Source organism: Polistes fuscatus, unplaced genomic scaffold (genome assembly GCF_010416935.1).
Source record: "Polistes fuscatus isolate 324 unplaced genomic scaffold, CU_Pfus_HIC Scaffold20, whole genome shotgun sequence".
Classification (NCBI taxonomy): domain Eukaryota; kingdom Metazoa; phylum Arthropoda; class Insecta; order Hymenoptera; family Vespidae; genus Polistes; species Polistes fuscatus.
In genome coordinates this window covers 708,531-722,183 of record NW_025113097.1, presented here as the reverse complement: position 1 = coordinate 722,183, position 13,653 = coordinate 708,531, and the positions used below count along the sequence as shown (strand labels likewise).

General features: G+C 33.8%; 1 protein-coding gene across 1 annotated transcript in view; it reads right to left on the bottom strand.

The window, feature by feature from the left end:
- Positions 1-13,138, bottom strand: part of LOC122517413 — a 178,158-nt gene extending 165,020 nt beyond the window's left edge. Inside the window, exon 1 of the mRNA XM_043635779.1 lies at positions 12,873-13,138. The gene's annotated coding sequence lies outside the window, so the exon portion shown is untranslated. The remainder of the gene's footprint in view (positions 1-12,872) is intronic.
- Positions 13,139-13,653: the final 515 nt, after the last annotated feature.

Sequence of the window (13,653 nt, the reverse complement as noted above, 5' to 3'; positions counted from 1 at the left end):
CTTTTTCTTTTTTCTTCTTTGCATTACGCACAAAATCGCGTAATATCTTTAGATATAAGTTTCGTAGCTAAGGTGACAGGGTAATAATTATTCGCAATGTTACGTGGATATATATATGAGTGTAACTGATTTATATATTCTGTTGGTATCTACGAGGCACGTGGAAAATAGCAGTCCAACCCAAGCAGCATGAACAAATCTCTTTTTTCTATTCACCGTGTATTCTGATTTATTGACGATAGTATTATCATTCTTCTCGGACGTTTTAGTTCGAGCTTTAAGAGTATAAAGTAAGAGGGGGGGAAAGATATTATGCGATCACGAAGGTTTGCGTGACAAGAATTATCGCAAAACGTTTTACGAATTCTTCCTTTTTTCCATTTGAAATAACACTAGTAAGATTCGTTCGAAGAACTCTACCACCAATAAATTCGAGCTTGAGTTGTTTAAAAAATATCGAGAGGCGGGGGGATTCGAACCCAGGATCTTTCGCATACCGAAATAACGCTCTACCACTTGAGCCACGAAGATCTCTCGCTAATAAGATATCGTTTAAATAATTTCATTCCTTCAATAAAAAAGTTAAAACGCGTATGAACGATTGTAAAATATGAGAATCCTTTTATTTCAAACGATGACATATTTAATTCGAACACTTTCTTACGAACGAATTTTAATAAGGACGATCAGGATAATGATTATATCGTAAAAGATTAGATACGATTCTCAACACAACTATTACTACTACAACTACTACTACTCGATGTAGTAAGGCCACACCGAGAAATAGCAACGAGTGATTCACGCGTATCGTTTAAAGAGCACTGTTCATTTCAAGAAATACATATTATACATATGTTGAGAAAACACAACATGTCTACATAGAAATAATATATCTAACAGTCGGATCTCTAAGTCAATAGTCATACCAAAGTAACACACTCACTCGTAATTTTCCATTCTACGTTAAAAAACTTCTATCTTTTCATTTTTCCTTATATTATTCTTCTTCCATCAAACTTCTATCTATTCGTTTCTTTTTTCTATTTTCTTCATCTTTTATTTATCTCGGAATAAAAAGAAGAAAAACAATAAGAAACAAACAAACAAACAAGATGAGACGTTAAATTCCTCCCTTAAAAAAATAATAAAATAAAAATAAAAATAAAAGATAATATAAAAAACACGTTGGTGTGAGCGCGCGTAAACGACGTTAATTGGCTTTCTAATTAGAACGCTAGAATTGACGGAAGATGTCGACTATGTGACGGCTCTTTATCAGGACGATTTAATCTCTGACATATGTCAAGTACCTACGCACCATGCTGCTATGAAAATCGCATGCGTTCGTTCGTTCGATCGCTTTTTATCGCGGAAACGTTCGAATCGAAACAAGCAGAAAGTCAAGGTATCTCTATGAGGATAGAGGGAGGGAGTAATATCTTATCTTAGGATGTGTTTGCGAAGATAGTTAATTGGCAAGTGTGAGAGAGAAAGAAAGAGAGAGAGAGAGGAGGACGATGAAACACAACGTTAACGAAGACAGTCTTATGTGTTTCCAACCAATCCGATACCAATCTGTCTACCTTTCCATCTTCTTCTTCTTATTATTTTTCTTTTTTGTTGTCTTTAACAGTTGAATTTTCGTCATTTGAAATACAGAATAATCGTTGGACACAAGTTTCGAAATAAATTTGAAAAGAAATAAACTACGACGAGGAAGGAGAGGGAGGGAGGGAGAGTGGTTGTCTTGTCGCGTTATAAGCTTAAAAAAAAAGTCGTTTGAAAATATTTAGATCATAGCTGAATATGTCGGTCGGTACGATTCGATTTAAATAAACACTGCGTCTCTTTACACCCATCGGTAAAGCGTGCATACATACATACATACATATATACATACATACATGCATGCATGCATGTATATATATGTGTAAAGAAAGAAAGAAAACGAAGGAACAGGGAAACGTGCTACAAGTCGGCTTTAGACGAGAGATGTTTGTTTAGGCCGTCTCACGAAGAAGAGAAGATTCATGAGATAGCGAGGAGGAGGAGGAGGAGGAGGAGGAGGAGGGTATCATGAGTCGACTAGAAATTCCAAAGTTCGAAATTAAATTCGTATTCGGATCGTATCCACAAAAAAAAAAAATAATAATAAACTATCATCCGTCGTCTATCGATTATTGTCAATAAGCATTCGGTGCAACCATCGAATCATCGTTCAACGTACGAGTATCGATAAAATTCCGATCACGGATTATCTTTGCTTCGAGATCTTCGTCAAATCGTTCGAGAATCGGATATAAACGTTGTTGTACTAGGAAAAAGTAACACAGATGCATGCGTGATCGTAGTGAACCATTTTTTAGTTAGTAAGAACAGAAAGAGAAAGAGAAAGAGAAATAGAGAAATAAAAAAATAGAAAAATAGGAAGAGAGAGAGAGAGAGAGAGAGAGTAAAGAACGAGAGGAGAAATAGAAATAGAGAAATAAAAAAATAGAAAAATAGGAAGAGAGAGAGAGAGAGAGAGAGAGTAAAGAACGAGAGGAGAAATAGAAATAGAGAAATAAAAAAATAGAAAAATAGGAAGAGAGAGAGAGAGAGAGAGAGAGAGAGAGAGAGAGAGAGAGTAAAGAACGAGAGGAGAAATAGAAATAGAGAAATAAAAAAATAGAAAAATAGGAAGAGAGAGAGAGAGAGAGAGAGAGAGAGTAAAGAACGAGAGGGTTATTTTCTCTCTTTCTGTTTTTCTATCCTCCTCATCACAGTATCCTCTTCTTCTTCTTCTTCCTCCTTCTCTTTCCTCCCATTCGTCGTCCTCCTCCTCTTCCTGGTGACTCTCCGGAGTCGTAGAACTGGTTTTACGCGCGACTGATTCCGAGGCGTATAATGGCGCGAGATAGAAAGAGAATATCCGCGATCTTTAACGACGTGCCGTCCTCCTCTTTCGAAAGAGGACCGATTTGTCCGATCGAAAGCATCGGATTTCATTAACGATCCCCGACCACCCCCCCCCTCTCCCCCTCCCACTCGCGATCGATCGATCGGCAAACTCTTTTCGTTCTTCCATACTTAGAGAAAGGAACTTTTACTGCGTGTTTTTCTTTTTTTCAATATAAGTATTTTAAGTATCGTCAATTTCACGAGGGTGACTCGATCGATCGATCGGTCGATCGACAGATCGATTTAAATGGAATGTATAAACAGAATCTATTGATAACTGAAAATAAAATAATATAATAATGTAAATAATATTAAATAATATAATATAACTGAATTATTATTATTATTATAATTATTATTATTATTATTATTATTATTATTATTATTATAAAATAATATAATATAATATATATATATTATATTTAATTATTTAAATATAAAATAATATAATATAACTGAAAAAATAAAATGAATTAAATTGATTTAAATGAAATGTATAAACTGAAACGAGAACGTACGATTGCTATCGTCAAAGTTTCAAGATTCTTTCAAGTAAAACTTCTGTTAAATCTATCGTTTGGAATTTGCTGATCGAAAGATCGATTTTTTTTTTGTTTTCGTTTAAATATACATTAACGAATACATCAACCAACCGTGTGACACCGATGTAAGTAATTACATATGTTACGTTCACACATTTGACCGATCATCCGATCGGATTTGAAGATCGAAATGAAGTTCGGCGCTCGTTTATTTCGTTTTGGTGATTGGATCCGTGCAAGCTATGGTTGGTGGTGGTGGTGGTGGTTGGTGGTACGCAACGGAACAGACCGTTACTTCATCCTGATGGACACACACTATAATTAACAGCATTCGAAGAACCGTCGAAGAACCAACGATATGTGTGTATACATCGATCGTATGCATGCATGCACTCACGCATACATATATACACGCATACATGCATACATAAATAATAAGAAAGTAAAAAAGGAGAAGGGGATCTTCTATCAATGAAAGAAAAATGCAATAACCTTTTAGCATTTTGCGAATGCCGATGAAATCTAACGACGATCTTTCTTTCTTTCTCTCTCTTTCTATCTATCTATCTATCTATCTTTAATCTTTCTTTTTTATCCGATTACACCGTCCATACATAACAACAACAACAACGACAACGACAACGACAACGATGATGATGATGTTGATGTTGATAATAACGAATCAATCGTAAATACTATCGATGGAAAAACACACCCACGATTTTCCCATTGACAACTTTCGGTTCCTAGGTTATCACTGAAATAAATATTCCCGTCAACTAGTACTATCTTTTTTTAATTTTCTTATTCTTCTACCCCTTTTCTAAGCTTCCTTTCTTTCAACCACCTTCCTACCCCCCATCCGTGTCCACCTTTTCGCTCAATTTCACGCACGAACGATGAGCTGTGTTAGGATTCTTATCTTTCTATCTCTATCTCTCTCTTATTTCTTATTATGAAAGTCCTCGTACTCGGTGACAATGGCTCTTTACCGTTTAATCGAGCGTAATTGCTTTCTTGCTTCTCGTACGTCGTCATCATCGTCGTCGTTTACCATCGTCAGAGGATTCCAAGAGAAGAAGGTTCTCTTCTTCTTCTCTTCTTCTCTTCTCTTTTATCTCGATATCTTGCAATATCATCGTTTTAGCCGAACTTATGTATTTTCCTGAGATTCAGGCACCAACTTTCACAATTCACTAATTTTATCTTTAATATTTAATAAACTCTAACGAGAGTTATTCATTTATACTTATTATGTTTTTTCTTTTTTTAATAATGAAACCGATCAAAATTACTTATTAAATTGATCAAATAAACTTATATATATATATGTATTCATATTTTGTTCGATTTAAATGTTTTATCGTTAATTAAAAATTAAAAACAACTTTCACAATGCAATTTATTATATATACATGTGTGTGTGTGTGTGTATTCTGTTGGATCGAATTACGGAGAAAAATATTGAAGAGAGAAAGAGAAAGAGGATTTAACTATAGATGAGAACTATCGATAAGCATATGTTACTTCGATATAACCAATCAAAATTATTGATCATCGGATCGAATAAATCTCTATATATATATTTATTATTTTTATTTTATTCTCAGTGTCGATTATGAATAAACGAGAAATATATTATATTTTATAACATTTACATATTAGGCTTATTTATACTAAAAAAAAAAAGAAAAAAAAGAAAATATATGACGGTGACTGGTTCTTAACTTCGACCACCAATTCTTTTGACTGGCTTTTTTTTTTTCTTCTTTTTTTTCGATAGTTCCTAGAGTTACAGCGAACCACTAAAATCAAGGAATAACCGTTTGAGAAATGGAAAAGGAAGAAAAACATAAAACACGTCGGCATCTTCAAACTTGCCATCTTTATGCCAAACTACCTGAGGACTGGATCCTCTTTTTCTCATTCTCGAAACCGAAGAAAAATTTTTCCCGTTATCGTCTTATTCCTTGATACTTCGTTCACCCTCCTGCGGTGCTTAAGAAACGACAGAAAGGAAAAGAAATAAGAGAGAAAAAAAATATCGTCTTAGGAAAATTCAATGGACACTGGGAGATATGAATCTCTTTTCGTTTAAAGGCCAAAAGTTTTATTTATCCGACGTGCTTGTCAGAAAAAACTTTTCAAATATTCTTAAGAATACTCTCGAGATATACATATTTTTCATTTTCTCTCTCTCTTTCTCTCTTCAATTTTATTCTAATCTTATAGAATATAAAATATGTATCAAGAAACTGTAAAATATATAATACCTACAATTTATATTTTAATTTAATCAATCTTCCTAGAATATATTATAAAAACCTTTACAAAAATAACTGTAAGAAAGCAATCATTTGATTGCACTTGATAGACATTCATTTATAATTATTTCTATTATAAAAATTCTATTTCTTTAAATTAACGTAATGAATGTATTCAAAATTTTGTCAAATAATTGTAAACGTAAGATAAATCCGAATGTTCTTTTCCTTAAACTCGGTTTCCTGTATTTCCTCGACTACTAACTTCCTGTGAGGATAAGTAAAGAGAAAGAAAGTCAGAAAGAAAAAATTTATAATTATTTCTATTATAAAAATTCAATTCCTTTAAATTAACGTAATCAATATATTCAAAATTTTGTCAAATAATTGTAAACATAAGATAAATCAGAATGATCTTTTCTTTAAACTGTGTTTCCTCTATTTCCTCGAGTACTAACTTCCGGTAAGGATAAATAAAAAGAAAGAAAGAAAGAAAAATCAAGAATAAGAATCCTTCTTTCGTTGTCGTAGTCGTTGTAGTTGTCGTCGTCGTCTATTTCGAGTCTGGCACATTGTTCCTAATGAGGAAATAAATCGTTCGGTTTAACGTAAACGATCCGTAGCCCGGAGGAGTATAGTAACGCGTTACAGCTCTCAGCAAGAAGAGAATTTACGTCGTTATCGAGGCATTCGGCAAAGGATTATACGCGCCGTCGTCCACGCGTGTCTTTCGCGTATAACGATGCCCTAAAGGGAGGGAAAGACGTTTGTCCGACCAACGTCGATTCCTTGTCCTCCTCCCCCTCCCCCTTCCCCACCCCCTCCCTTTCCCTATACCCTTCCACGAGCTCCTTCTCTTCTTTCTCCACCCTTTTTCCTTCCACTTTTCTTCTTTCTCTCGTACCTGGAATTTAAACTTTGCCGTGTATCGAGTACTCACAGAACGCAAAGAAAGAGAAAGAAAGAGAGAAAGAGAAAGAGAGAGAGAGATGCAGAAACTCGTTCGCCACAGTGTATAATTCTGATCGTGAAAGTGCCCAGAGTTTAAAGCTCTCTTACGTGTGTATACATGCGTACAGATGTGTATATATATATATGTATGTATGTATATATACGATCTAAAGAATTTTCCATGATCAAAAGAGAAGGAGAAAGAGAGAGAGAGAGAGAGAGAGATAGAGAGAGGGAGAAAGATATCAGACGCAAGTAAACCAACTTGGAATAGCTTAGAAGCTAACGTCGTTCCTGCCCCTCGTTAATTCCGCCTATTCTAATCGTTATTTCTGATACGCGAGCTTAATAGTACAGTGCGAAGGACTTTCTAAGCCGTGTACCGGACTACACTGGGTCTCTCCTTGATTGACTGCGAATATTCGCCACGCGGAATAATAAATTACGCGAAAGAAAGTGCCAGAGAGCTTGTCTTCTCTCTCTCTTTCTCTATTTCTCTATTTCTATTTCTCTATTTCATCGTGTTTCAATGCGACAATGCCTAAGTTATATTTGTCTCACTTTCCGTGCACTCGACACGCTACAGAACGCACGTAACATTTTCTACGAAGCTAACATACTATATGTATATAATATATCTATCTAAGTATATATATATATATATTTGATAAAAAAAATCCAGGATATCGGGATAAGAGTAGTTACGAAGGTAAGTAAAATGAGAAAAAATGTTTTAAGGAAAACTATTCCAAGTACCGACGTTTCATACTATACATATACATACATACATACATATATAATATATTTTATAATATAATATAATAATATATAATAATATATAATAATAAAAAATATAATACATAATAAATAATAATAAATATAATATAATACATAAGTACGAGGGGTGGGGGTGGGGGGTGGGGGGGGGAATAAAAGCCGGATCGTAATACCTCATACATCTCATACATAAATATCTCCCATACATCGTCCAACGAAATATACAGGCGTTTAAAAGCGTGGAAAGTACTCTACACGTAAGAAAGAAAGAAAGAAAGAAAGAAAGAAAGAATAATCTTCCCTTTGGAAAGAGACAGAACGACGTAGTCGTCGTCGTTGTCGTCGTCGTTGTCGTCGTCGCTTTTTAAACGGCTCCCTGGCATCCAACGAGAGAAGAAAACTCGCGGCTCTCAGAGTTGGCCTAAGTTTTGCACGATTTTACGTTGCGTCATAAATGCGGGATGTAAATCACGCGAAGGGCACGCTGCTGTCGAGCCGTGTAAAGACCCAAGCCGTGGAATAAAAAAAAACAAAATAAAAAAGAAAGAAAGGAAAAAACCCTCCACCCCTTCGTACCTTCCCTCTCCTCCTCCTCCTCCCCCCATGCCTCATCTCACTTGCACGCATCTAAAGATCCGGCTTAAACCATCAACGCCATTCCCTTTTCGTGTTAAGGATATTCTTATCTATTACCTGGGACGATTTAAAATCTTCCTCGAGTATCCTTTCCTTCCTTCCTTCCTTCTTTTCTTCTTTTCTTCCTTTACGACAACATGAGAAAAAGTATGAAACGCGAAATCACCTTTTAACAATTTTTAAAAACCGCCAAATGAATTCTTACACGTTTAATTCGATGAATAATAATTCGTGTTTGATACGTTATACAGCAAAATGTATCGTTTCAAAGTTGTAATTACGTTCATGATACAACGGATAAAGTAATTAACTTACGTACAAACGAATGAAAGAACGAATTAACTAACTAACTAACTAACTAACTAACTAACTAACTAACGGCCCTCATACAACTAACTTCGCATTAGATTACGTTCAATGTCTCAATCGATGACGGTAGCGTGCTTGTAACTGGTAGTTTAGATAAAAGGTACGATTAGAAGGGGTGATTTAAATCGATGATTTCTATCTAATTTCCATATCGGCAAGCTGCTACTTTCCACCCAAATCTTCTCTCTCTCTCTCTCTCTCTTATTATCTAATGGTCATTCTATTTTATTTCACGATAGATTTCATTGTTTTTAAAACACTAAATCGATCAATCTAATATACGATACATTTTATGAACGAAAAATAAGATATAAATGTGATCGTTAGTTTAATCGGCCTATATATATATATATATCTAATACTTATAAGAGTAACATAGTTTTAAACGATGAATGAATATGCTTGCTGCTTCGTTGACAATACTCCTCCGTTCGACTCAGCTTCGACAAATCAAAGAGACAATCTTATCGTCACGTTGTCTACACAACACTACCGTGGACCTCGAACCGTGCATATTAGCGCAATCAGGTATCTGCCCGTCTATCTTTTAACGTTTTCGATACACGTAATCGTTGTCTGTTTATTCGTCGCTTGATAAAAAAAATAATATACTTCGAAAGAAAGTCCATTCATAAGTTAACACGACGGAATTAATAGTTGAGAGATAGTTTAAATAAAATTCAAACTAACACCGTTAATTGTGTATTCTAAAAATGTTGAATAATTTTTATCTAATTTATATTTAATATTATACACTTATATATATTTTAAAAAGAGAGAATTAGAGAGAGAAAATGTAAGAGACAAAGACACGTTATTGGCTAAAAACAGCAACGACGAGGCCTCACCGCGAGAAACGAACTCGCAGAAATAACTTTTGCTCTCCCGGCTCGCGAATCGAAAACTAACCCGTTGTATGATTTCTCTCTATTTCTTGTTCGATTTGAAAATTTCGCAATCTGAATAATAATACCACGACTATTAAACTTCTTGCAAAAAGTCATTCGTTTATTCGTCGCGTAAGTAAAGATCTACAGCATTACTACTCGTAATAGAATATGTTGCATCTAGGCGATAGATAAATACTAGGAATGCGAGGGGACAATAGAGTAACGAGGTTTCTACGATACCGGAACCGTCCCCACTATTTCGTATAATAGTTGACTATATTTTCCTCGACACTTCGTGACTATTGACTGGATTTTTAACCGACACGCGAAATACTTGTACGAAATATTTTATCCAAATAATTTCGTTTATTCTAACATTTACGGGGATAACTCATTATTACATAAAAAAATAAATATCGTAAGATAAAGATAATATAAAGATGGTATAAATATAATACTGATAGTAAAATAAAATAAATATATAAATAAACACAAATTGATTAAAGTATAAAAAACATTGTTACATAAAAATGAAACAAAAAAATATAATATAAAGATGGTATAAATATAATACTGATAGTAAAATAAAATAAATATATAAATAAACGCGAATTAATTATAGTATAAAAAAAGATACATAATAATAAAGATAAGTATAAATAAATAAATATTATATATACATAAAATAATATAAAAATAAATAAATAAATAATATCGAGAGACTGTTTGTTGTCATCGTATTTCCTTTTAAATAAACTTATCGAAATTCCATGATTACGTTAATGTGACACGTTCGTTATATTCCAATTAAAAAATAAATAAATAAATAAATAAAATAATGTATGTTATAAAGCTTAATCGAAGAAGACAATTTTATGCGAGACAACGAAGAAATAGTAAAAGACAATGGTTTACAACGACGACGACTACGACGACGACATAGCAATGACGAATGCGAACGAGCAGAGTAGGTAGACGATGCAGCACGCATAAACGCAACGTGCATACGCCTTCTTCCTCTCCTCGGAAAGGTTAATCGATATAAAGTTATAAATACCTTTGGCTGCTTCTAAACGCACATCTCGTTGCTCGTGCCATTAGTCTCGAAGAAAACGTTTTCTTATCTTCTAATACTACTACTATTACTACTACTACTATTTCAACGCGAAATATAGAGAAAGTGAGATAGTTTATTGTCTAATTCAAAAAGAGAGAGAGATCGTAAGATTCTTCGAAAGATTATAAAACAAAAATATTTTCCAAATACTTTTCTTCATTTTATTTTTTCCCTCCTCATTCCTCTCATTCCCAAATCATATAACAGAGAGAGAGAGAGAGGGGTCTTGGTTAGTAACTAGAAGTAAGGAAACGTGGTGCGAATAACCAACCGTGACTAGTAGATGGAAGATTTGAATCGATAGGGAATTCCAAGAGGATGATGATCCTTCTAACTGACGTCACACTACACAATGTATATATACACAACACACATTCGATAGAATTCTAATCAGGTATTCGTCTTTGAGAATACCCACCTATTCGTAGAACTTCGATATCTGTGATCAATCGATCGATTAATCCTCGCACGACTTTGCCTTCGACGAAAGAATAAAATAAACAAATTGTCATTTCGAATCTCGAACTAAACTACTGATCGGTAGACTGAAAATTATTTTTATTGTTTAAAAATAACCCACGTGCACTAGCAAAATACTAGCTCGATATTTGATATACCAAATTGTCATTTCGAATCTCAAACTAAACTACTGATCGGTGGACTGAAAATTATTTTTATTGTTTAAAAATAACCCACGTGCACTAGAAAAATACTAGCTCGATATTTGATATACCAAATTGTCAACGAAGATCGGTTTTAGTTATCGTATGTTTGATTCGTTTTAAAAATAAAAATAAAAAATAAGAACTCTCTTGTGTCAAATTGTAATGATTCAAGATGGACGAGCTGTAACTTATATATATCCTCTCGTGAGATAGTAACGCAGTTAACCTTATGTTACTTCGCACTTTCGCACGTTACTTTCACGATAATAGAAACTTATTGCTAACGGAGTTAACGCTTCTCTAATAACAGTAATATCTTATCGGCAAGCTTACAATTTTCTCAGATACTCTAACACGAATAAAATCTTATAACAATAGATTAGTAATAAGTGTATATATTAAACGAGAGGGATTATGCTTCCTGGTAAACCAAATTTGGCATACCGATGTTATATGCAATCTAATCCAAAATATTTTTTTTACGTGTTCTATATGTATACTATACGATAACGATAGAAAAATTGATATTACAAAGAAAATCCCTAGGTAATACTGTAACTCGTATTATGATTTATAATAATTTAATTGATTTTTTATCTTGTCCAAAAAATAAAACTATTCAAATAGGTATCTTAAAAAATTTGGACGGATTTTTATAATAATATTCTTAAGTGGACTATAAATTTTGTGTTTAGTGCATACGATCGGTATGATCAAATATTTTTGTTTCTTTTATTATTACAACAAAGAAAAATCTCAGCCTATATATTACTTATAGACCGGTGCATAAGACCGGTGCATAAGCCAGATGCACGCAAATCCCTTCATTGCTCCTTCTCAACCAAAAACATAACAATGATCGTTCCTTCGAAAGAGAAAGGAAGAACGAAAAAATAGAAAAAATCTTATTAAACTCGGTCAGGGTCCTTCTCAGGACGAAGGATGAAGGATCTAACCGAAGATGAAACTTCATTCGTTTCAACAAATAATTTATATTGCATAGAAAAAATGTGCATGCACGAGATCGATCCTTCGTTTTTATTGATAAGAACGCATCGTCCCTGAAGATGGTGATAAATAATCGGAACAAAATACAGGTGTGTTTACATATCTTTACGAATGGACGTTTAAAAAACTGAAAAAAAAAAGAAAAAAAAATGTACTCCGTTGCCGATAATAAAAACTACGAGATTTTGCATCGATAATTCAATGTATAAAGGAGTGTAAATAAACAAGTTTTCACGTAACTCTCGAAGAAAGATAACAATTCGTATAAATGGAAAATAATTCTTTTATCTAACACTGTTTTTTAAAACATATCTCTAATATAAAGTTTAAATACGTTTTCTAAACCGTAAAAATAAAATAAAATAAAATAAAAAGATTCATGAAAAATGTATCTTATAAATTCTATTTCTTTTAAACTAAAAATTACTTTCAACTGTTAAAAGTTAGATCGTGGTTTACACTATAAACCTATTACTTAAAACTTAAACCACGCGAATGGTATATAATATAATACTTACAGAAATAAATTAAACAACGGGGGTGAATCATCATACTTATTTTACATCGCAAGATTATGCAGCAGAGTACAATCATAGTGTTATAAAAAAAATTTAAATCCCTTGCCAATATTTTGGTTCCCAACGTAACATATATTTTTACACGCACGCACAATGAAAGTATTAAAAAATATAATGACGATAAAAACTTGCCCAAATATCGCAGAAAGTTTGTTCTTATCCAACGAATCGGCCAATCCTCGTGGAAGATGATCCCAGAATGAAAACAAAGTTGAAGAAGAGAAGAAGGAGAAGGATAGCGAGCGTCCACGTGCTCGCCCACGACGACGAGTCGAATAATCCGCTGGCAGGAGTAGCGAAGTGCGTGAATATCGAAGCATCAGAGAGAAAAACTACGAGCTTTTCGAATAGAAAAGAAACAATGAGAAAGAGAGAATCAAAAATCAAAATGTTTTATTTTTCTCTCTCTCTCTCTCTCTTTCTTTCTTTCTTTCTTTTAAACCCTAAACACACAAATAATATACAAGAAAAAAGAAGAAAAAAACACTGCGTCACTTGTTTAATACCGTACGTGTAACATTTAATTGAAAAAAAAAAAAAAAAATAACCCGCACTTTGCGAACAACAACCGGGGATAATTGCACCGAGGGTGGTGGGAAAGAAGGGGGAGGAGGAGGGGTTGGTATATTCGTTTATATGCAATTATGTTTGTATACTCGTCGTCGTTCTTCTTCTTAGGGTTGATCGATTTGCCGCGAAAATTCGAAAAAACGAACGGTGATCGTTCGATCTTCGATGTTCGAGTTCGACGCACTCTCCTCTTCTTCCTCTTCTTCTTCTTCCTCTTCTTCTTCTTCTTCTTCTTCTCTCTTTTTACGTTTCTTTTTTTCCCCTCTTTCCGAATACCTTTGAAATTCCAAACGACACCTTCGATCTCGTGTCGCGATTACCGACGAATAATCCACGAGGATAG